The sequence below is a fragment of the Cebus imitator genome, unplaced genomic scaffold, assembly GCF_001604975.1.
Source record: "Cebus imitator isolate Cc_AM_T3 unplaced genomic scaffold, Cebus_imitator-1.0 Scaffold53, whole genome shotgun sequence".
Lineage (NCBI taxonomy): Eukaryota > Metazoa > Chordata > Mammalia > Primates > Cebidae > Cebus > Cebus imitator.
Genome location: NW_016107368.1, coordinates 5,814,325 through 5,822,621, shown reverse-complemented (window position 1 = coordinate 5,822,621; position 8,297 = coordinate 5,814,325). Strand labels below are relative to the sequence as shown.

General features: G+C 38.0%; 1 pseudogene; it reads left to right on the top strand.

Annotated features, from left to right (window-relative positions):
• Window positions 1-5,280: 5,280 nt before the first annotated feature.
• Window positions 5,281-8,045, top strand: LOC108304145 (annotated as a pseudogene).
• Window positions 8,046-8,297: the final 252 nt, after the last annotated feature.

Sequence of the window (8,297 nt, the reverse complement as noted above, 5' to 3'; positions counted from 1 at the left end):
GTCTCTCTTCTTGTATCTCACATATTTTCCTAGCGGAAGCCGTGTACTTTGCAGGGATTCTAATACAGTACTTCTGAGTTGTGACTTCTTTTTATTCAATAGATATCTAATGACTGACTACTATGTGCCAGAATTTCTTAGCACTGGGATTCAGCAGAATTTGTGCTCCTGGAATTATATCCTAGAAAAGAGGCAACAGGTAATCTCAGAGTGACTGGCGGTGAGGATGGCTGCGTTAGGTGCAATGGTGCTGGGAAGCCAGGCTGAAGCACGGTGACTGCTGAGATTCTACTGACAAGGATCCTGGCGTGCCAAGACTGGCCAAAGAGAGGACGGATGCTTGAGGGAAACAGGCAGAATTTCAAACAGAGGGTTTATAACTGTGAGGTAGGAACGTCTGTCTGTGGAAGGAATCCAGAAAATGCCCTTCTGGACCATGCGTGCAGCGGTGGAAAACAGAGTCCAAGAAACAGGCACAAACCAGATTCCGCAGGCCTGAGCTGCCAAGATAAGGTATTTGGATTTTGTTCTCAGTGTGCTGAGAGGTGCATTTGAGAGTTTGCAACCAGGAAGGGGTGTAATCTGATTTACATTTTTTAAAAAGTCTCTTTGGCTATTGTGTATCTACATGTATCTACAACCACATGTAAATACTTATGAGAGATATCAAGGGCTTGAGGTACCCTGAAGAGCTCTCTCACTACAATATAATTGGTAGGATCCCAGGAAAGCAAGGGAAATTTTCAAGAAGGGGTGCAGAAAAAGGCTGAGCTGAAACCTGAGCAGAGCAGGTGTGCAAACACAAACTCTGAAGGCAAATTCTTAGAATTGCACTGTAAAGAAGCAGCCAAACTTTGGACCCACTGCAGGATTGGAGATCTGAACTCAAGCTCCTAAAGAAGCAATGTGGATACAGTTTGGTAGGATCTTTGAGCTGCCAGCAGAAGCAAACAAAAATTCTCTATATTGCTAAGTAACCTATTTTAATGCCAAGGATTTTTCCAGATTAAGTTCAAAAGAATATGAGCTCACAATCTGTAGTTATCAACATATAGATAAGCAAGCTAGCGTTAGGAAATCCCAGCAGAAACTAAAAACACCCAAGAAATTGTAATTATAAAATAGAATGTAAAATAACAATGTGTGAAATATTTGAAGAAATAAAAGGCAGAACTTAAAAATCACTATGGAGACTGGGCACAGTGGCTCACGCCTGTAATCCCAGCACTTTGGGAGGCCGGGGTGGGTGGATCACCTGAGGTCAGGAGTTCGAGACCAGCCTGGTCAATATGGCAGAACCTCATCTCTACTAAAAATACAAAAGTTAGCCAGGCATGGTGGCACATGCCTGTAATTCCAGCTACTTGGGAGGCTGAGGCAGGAGAATAGCTTAAACTTGGGAGGCAGAGGTAGCAGTGAGCTGGGACTGAGATATGGCACTTCAACCGGGGGGACAGAGCAAGACTCTATCTCAAAAAAAAAATATATATATATATATATATGTATATATTTATATACATATATATAAAATTATGAAATAAAATACTGTAAAAATTACAAGACATATTTGAAAATGATCAAATAAAACACTAAGAAATAAAAATGTAATTATTAAAATTTAAATTTTAATGGATAAGCTAACTTATGGATTAAGCAGAGATTAAGAGAATTGGTGAACTGAAGAATGGGTCTAAAGAAATTGAACAAAGTCTAGCACAGGGATAAGGAGATAGGAAATACAAAAGAGAATAAAGACGCAGAGGATAGAATAAAATATCTAAGTTATAGTTATCAAAGTCCCAGAAGGAGAGTACAGAGAGAGTACAAGAAAATAGGTGATTTTTAGGAATTTTGAGAGTTAGTTGATTTCATGGTACACAGATGCAGGAAACAGAGCAAATACCCAACAAAATAAATAAATAACAATATCTATACAGAGAGATTTTGCAATATGGTTGTAGAATCCCAAGTCAAAGAGAAGATCTTGAAAGCAGCCAAAGAGAAAAATAGAGCAACTTCAAGCAAGCAATCATTATCCTGACAGAGGCTTCTCAACAGTGAGCATGGAAACCAGAAGACGGTGAAGTCACATCTGACCAAAAAATTATTGCCAACTTAGAGGTCGAGTTAATGAGCAAGATAATGCGGTCCATAAAGTAAAGCTATCAAAAGTATCTTTCAAAAAAAGTATCTTTCAAAAAGAAAAGCAACATAAATACATTTTCATTTGAATAAAAATGGAGTTACTTTTAAACATCGTCTGATCTAAAATATTCTTAAACGTGCATTTCATTAAAGGAAATTCCAAAATATGTATTTGTTTCAGTAGGAAGTCCAGAAAAAGTATCTCAAATAAAAGCCTGGGGTGCTTAAAAGAAATATAATCAAAAGAACATTGAAGTAAATAAAAACAAATATGAACAGTGTTAAATAATAAAAATGTCTCATTAGGGTTTAAAAAGAAAGAAGAGAGCTAGAGAACTAGACATCAATGTCATGTGAATGATGGGGGATGAGATAGGAGGATTTTTTTGTTTGTTTGTTCTGTTTGGTTTTGCTTTGTTTTGAGACAGAGCCACACTCTGGAGTGCAGCACCACGATCTCAGCTCACTGCAACCTCCACCTCCCAGGCTCAAGTGATTCTTGTGCCCAAGCCTCCAGAGTAGCTGGGATTACAGGCTTGTGCCACCATGCCTGGCTAATTTTTGTATTTTCAGTAGACACAGGATTTTACCATGTTGGCCAGGCTGGTCTCGAACTCCTGACCTCAAGTATTCTGCCCACCTCAATCTCCCAAAGTGCTAGGATTACAGGCGTGAGCCACCGTGCCTGGCCTGTAGATAGGAGTTTTATGCTTTAGGGTCAATGTACAGATAAAGAGGTAATTAAGATATTGATCAACTTTAGATTCTATTAAATCATCACAGTGACATTTCAAGGGTAGTTGCTCAAAGAGGAAAATAGATCAATAACTTCCAAATTAGTATACCGGGAAATTATGGAATAAAACAAAATTTAAAATACACCAAACTCAACCCACTCCCCCTTCAAAGAAAGAAAGAGGAAAAGCACAAAAGGAGCAAGAAAAAAATGAATAGATATTGAAATAAATCTAAAAACATCAGTAATGACAGTTACCACAAAGTGATGCGCCTTGCTCTTCAAGAAAACCAGATTGAATATTTTAAAAAGTAATAAAATACTTTTCACAATCAACAGACCTAAAACAAAAGAATGGCTGAAAGATTGAAAGGAAAAAGTTGGAAAAATATAAACCAGGCAAATAATCAATAAAAGGCTGGTTATTACATCAAATAGAATAGTCAAGTTTTGAAGCATGACTAGAGGTAAAGGCAGTAATCAAAAAAGAATAAAAGAATCAATTCACCGGAAGGCAAAACAGTATAAAAACTTATATGCACCTAAGGAAATAAGCTAAAAACATACAAAGCAAAACTTGATAGAACTATAGGAAGAAACAGCATGTCTATAATTGCAGTGGGAAATGTTAACACACTTCTCTCAATTATCAATGCATGAAACAATCTAAAACAACAGTACAATGGTAAATACAAGCAGTTATTAAAATAGCTACTAATAAGTTTGAATTCATAAAAATACATAGAAACCAGCGGGGTACAGTGGCTCTTGCCTGTAATCCTAGCACTTTGGAAGGCCAACACAGGAGGATCGCCTGAGCCCAGGAATTTGTGACCAGCCTCAGCATGGTGAAACCCTGTGTCACAAAAAAATACAAACAGTTGGGCATGGTGGCATGCATCTGTAGTCCCAGCTACTTAGGAAGCTGAGGTGGGAGAATAAATTGAGCCTGGGAGGTCAAGGCTGCAGTGAGTAATGACCGGGCCACCGCACTTCAGCCTGGGCAACAGAACAAGATCCTGTCTCAAAAAAATACACACACACACATAAATCTATGTATGTATATATACACATATATATAAATATACATGTATGTGTGTACATATATACACATATAGAGTCCTGTACATCTCAATTAAAGAATACACATTATTATCAAGAATACACAAAAGATTTGATAACCACCTACTATAAAATAATGCTCCATAAATTTTTTTTAAATGCAGGCGGTTATAACCAAAACTTTTCACTAAAATAAACCAACTGGAAAAGAATAGAAAATATCAGAGCTTATCATACTGAAGAAGAAAAGTATCATTTCAAAAAGTTGTTTTAGATATAAACATATTTGTGTGTGTGATGAATCTCAATGTAAATGTATTTCTTATATAGTCACAGTCAAAAATGTTTCAAAACCACTACCTAAGAAACTTTTGTACGTAGGCCTCTGGAGAAATGTACAAATATATTCACAGCAAGATTATTCGTATCGGAAACCAGCAAATTGTTCTCTCTTCCTGGGATGGAGCATGCGCAGCACTGCAGAGCAGGAAGAATAACCTATGTCCAGCAATATGGATGAAGCATAAAACTAATGTTGAATTTTTAAAAAGCAAGACAGTATATATGAATCTCAAAAACAAAGTTAAATAACATTTTTTAGTGATATACAACATATAAATATGCATTAAAAATATGTAACTATCAGGGAAATGATAAATTAACTTCAGGTTGGAAGACAGCTGTTGCTGGGGAAAAGGCAGGATAATGGGATTGGGGAAAACACACAAGTATGAGATGAAATCATATGAAATTGCCTCGATTCGAACATTTTTTAATCTTCAAAAATGGCATTTTCACGGGGTTCAACCTAATGGCTCCAAGTGTACTGGTAACATCCTGTCACTTAGGATGAGTTGTAAGTTTACAAATATCAGGTTTACGATTACGACACCTAACTTGAATGTGTTTATGTATTACATTACACGTATAAAGCATGACAACATTTAAAAAAAAAAACAAAAACCTTTCTTAAAAGAGCAACAAGGTCCCTGGCGTCCATGTGAGAGACAGTTGGACAAGGTTGGAAACCAGGCAAAGGAGAGAAGTTAAAGGGTGGAGCATTTAGTTGAAGGCAAACTCAGTAAGGCTCTCTGATGTGCTGGTTACTGGGAGTGGGGGAAAGGACAGCAAATCTATGTCAGTTTCCTCTGAGCTAAATGAAACAATATCAGATGATGCTTTGATTTGGGGAAAAGGGGTTAGGGTTTGACATTGGTTTGTTTTATAGTATAAAATATATCACCATGGAAGTGATAGATGTTCAAGACAGAATCTTTAGGAAATATAGAAAAGTATACAAAATAAAATAGGTTGCCACTCCCAACCCTCTCAGGCGAATGGCAACAGCTAAAGTACTGAACACTGGGAAAAAAAAAAAAAAAACTTGCATGAGAGTAAAACAAGTCTATGAATTGTTAGATAGTCCATGGAAATCCCTCTTGTAGTCCAAGGACCAGATTATAGCAGGAGATGCAGCTAGAAAGAATCACCCGGAAGGAAAAGCTGCAGTCACAAATAAAATGAACAGTTGTATATTTTTTAGTCATTACAGGAAGCAGGGATCAAAGCTACTTTCACCAAAAAATGTGGGGATATGGCTTTCATTGTGCCCCAGTGTGAAATTATTCCAGTTACAGGGGTTTGCAGAATAGCAACTGGTTTTCTTACAAGAAATCCTGTTGTCATCGACAGTTGTGAGTTTTTTGTTTTGTTTTGTTTTTTGAGACAGAGTTTTGCTCGTTACCCCAGTTACAGGGGTTTGCAGAATAGCAACTGGTTTTCTTACAAGAAATCCTGGTGTCATCGACAGTTGTGAGTTTTACTCACCTGATCTGGAGATGTTTTCAAGGTGCTGCCAGTAATGATCCCCAGTGGTCTGATAAACAGTGAATCGCTAAGAAATTTTGTTATGCTGGACTTGGTAAAGGCCAAAATGAAGTGGATAGCATGAGTCATGCTACACAGGTTGTTTTTTAAATACTGGAGAAATCCCCAGAACTTTGCACCAGTTGATATGAAGATTGAATTTGGTGTTAATGTAACCACCAGAGAAGTTGTCGTTGCTGATGTTACTGATCATGATACCCAGAAACTCTGGCCATCAAGAGATCAAAGCCAACAGAAAAACAGTCTTATTGTGACCTCAAAGAAGCAACTCTGGAAGGGCTTCAGATGGTAAAGAAAAACTTCGAGTGCGTTGCCGAGAAAAATCACTCCAGAAAACAGACAAAATACATGCATATCTCATGTTACTGTGCTTTGCTTTATTGTGCTTCGCAGATACTGCCTTTTGTAAACTGAAGGTTTGTGGCACCCCTGTGTCCAGTAAGTATATCACTGCCATTTTTCCAACTGTACCTGCTCATTGCACTCTGTGTGATGGCACATGTATACCTATGTAACAAACCTACACATTCTGCACATGTACCCCAGAACTTAATGTATATTAAAAAAAAAAAAAAAGAAAATAATAAAAAAAGAAGAAGAACCAGGGCTTTTTGGAGAAATAGTTGATTCTATGGCTAGGCCAGAAAAAAGAAGATGAGGCTGGAACATTTAGTTACAAAGTGTAAGAAAATATTCAAGAGTGATGGAAACTTGACAAAAGGGTGTAGACAGCTGATTTGAAAAGACTTCCGCCAGCTAAATCTGTAATAATTTGAATATCAAAGTAAATTATGGTGATAAAGGATTATAAACCTTTGAGTAAAACTAGGAACCATGAGTTCACACAGATGTAAACACAAAAACATATACGAGTAGGGAGGAAAAGAAAGTTGTCCTTATAATATGATGTGAATAATAAATGTATAAGTGAAAATGCCAAACATCATGGTAACAATAAATTGAGCCAAGAAGCATCAATAGGTGCTAAATCTGGTAGGTTAGTGAGTGCAAGTATGATGAGGAAACTGGATAATCATAAAATTTCCACATACCTTTCTACAAAATACTGCTTCGAAAAAGAATAAGAATAGCATGACCATGAAGAAGCCGGAAGACCTTAACCCAGAGACCCACCTTAACATCCCCTGTCATGGGACAAGCTGACATCACAGGCCCCCTCACAGAAGGCAGTGAGACCTCAGCATGATTTCTGTAATAGCCTGCCAAAAATGCATCACCTGTGCCAATGATGAGGAATTATCAGACAAAAACAAACAAGTGAGCATGCTACAACATGTCGAGGTCTAACTGTTCTAGAATGAAGGAAATTAAAGAAGCAGAACAACTAAATACAGAGTGGGGTCCTGGCTTGGATCTTTTGGCTGTAAAGGACATTACTGGTGAAACTCAAAGGGGGTCTGAGAATCGGAGGGCAGTAATACATCAGTGTTAATGGTTATACTGTGATAACACAGAAGAAGGTCTTTCAGTATTTACATCGCTATAAATAACTGAAGTATTTGCGGGTGATGGGAATCCCAGCCACAACCTGCCCTCAAATAATTCAGTAAAAAAAAAGTTCTTTGTACAGTACTAGCAACTTTTCTGGATTTCACAGTAAAATTACTTTGAAAAAAAATATAAAAAGATATACCTGAGATAGCCCCATGAAGAACCAAGAACAGAGAAATCTCTATTAACCTGTTATATACAGCTTGGTGCCCTGCTGTTAATGAGCCTTAACTTTAGACCTTCAAGCATATTTAAGTCTCTAGGCCTTGGATGACCACGCAGCGGGTTGCGCACACATAAGGTCAACCTTAGTAGCTAAGAGAGAGAGAAAGGCAGCTTACAGTAATCAAGTTAAGCAGTTTACACAAACTATAATGTGAGTCGTTCACTACTGCCATTTTTCAGGTGCAAACACTGAAGCTCAGAAAGGTGAAGGAAGCTGGCCAAGATCTCACAGTAAACATTCCAGCTGGAATTAAAGACCCCAAGGTCTATGTGTTTGACAGCACTTTAGCAGGGTTTGTCTTTCTTGTCAATTACCCCAAAGGCCTATTTAGGGGTAGTTGTCTGGTGAGGAAAGCCAGGGGAGTATGCCTAGGATAAATGCCATCACCTACAGCCCTTTTCTGCAGCAGCAATCGAGGGTCCACACCCTTGCTGCCAGCCAGTGCTTCCTGAAGACCTCAGGGAAGTCCTCAGTTGACAGAATCTTCTTTATCCTGCTCTCCACCCTTCATTTATGACATGGACTCATCCAAAGCCTTCCTCTGGCACAGCCAAAGCAATATTCAGTGACGTATCACCACAGAATTGGTGTCCTCAGAATGCCCTGGGCCTCTCTGGGAATGTCATCTTAATTAGAAAACCTTTCATGACTTTTAATTTGTATTGGTCATTTAAGAAGGCATTGAATTAGTTGAGGATTCAGTAACATTTAATATTGACTGTGAAGAAC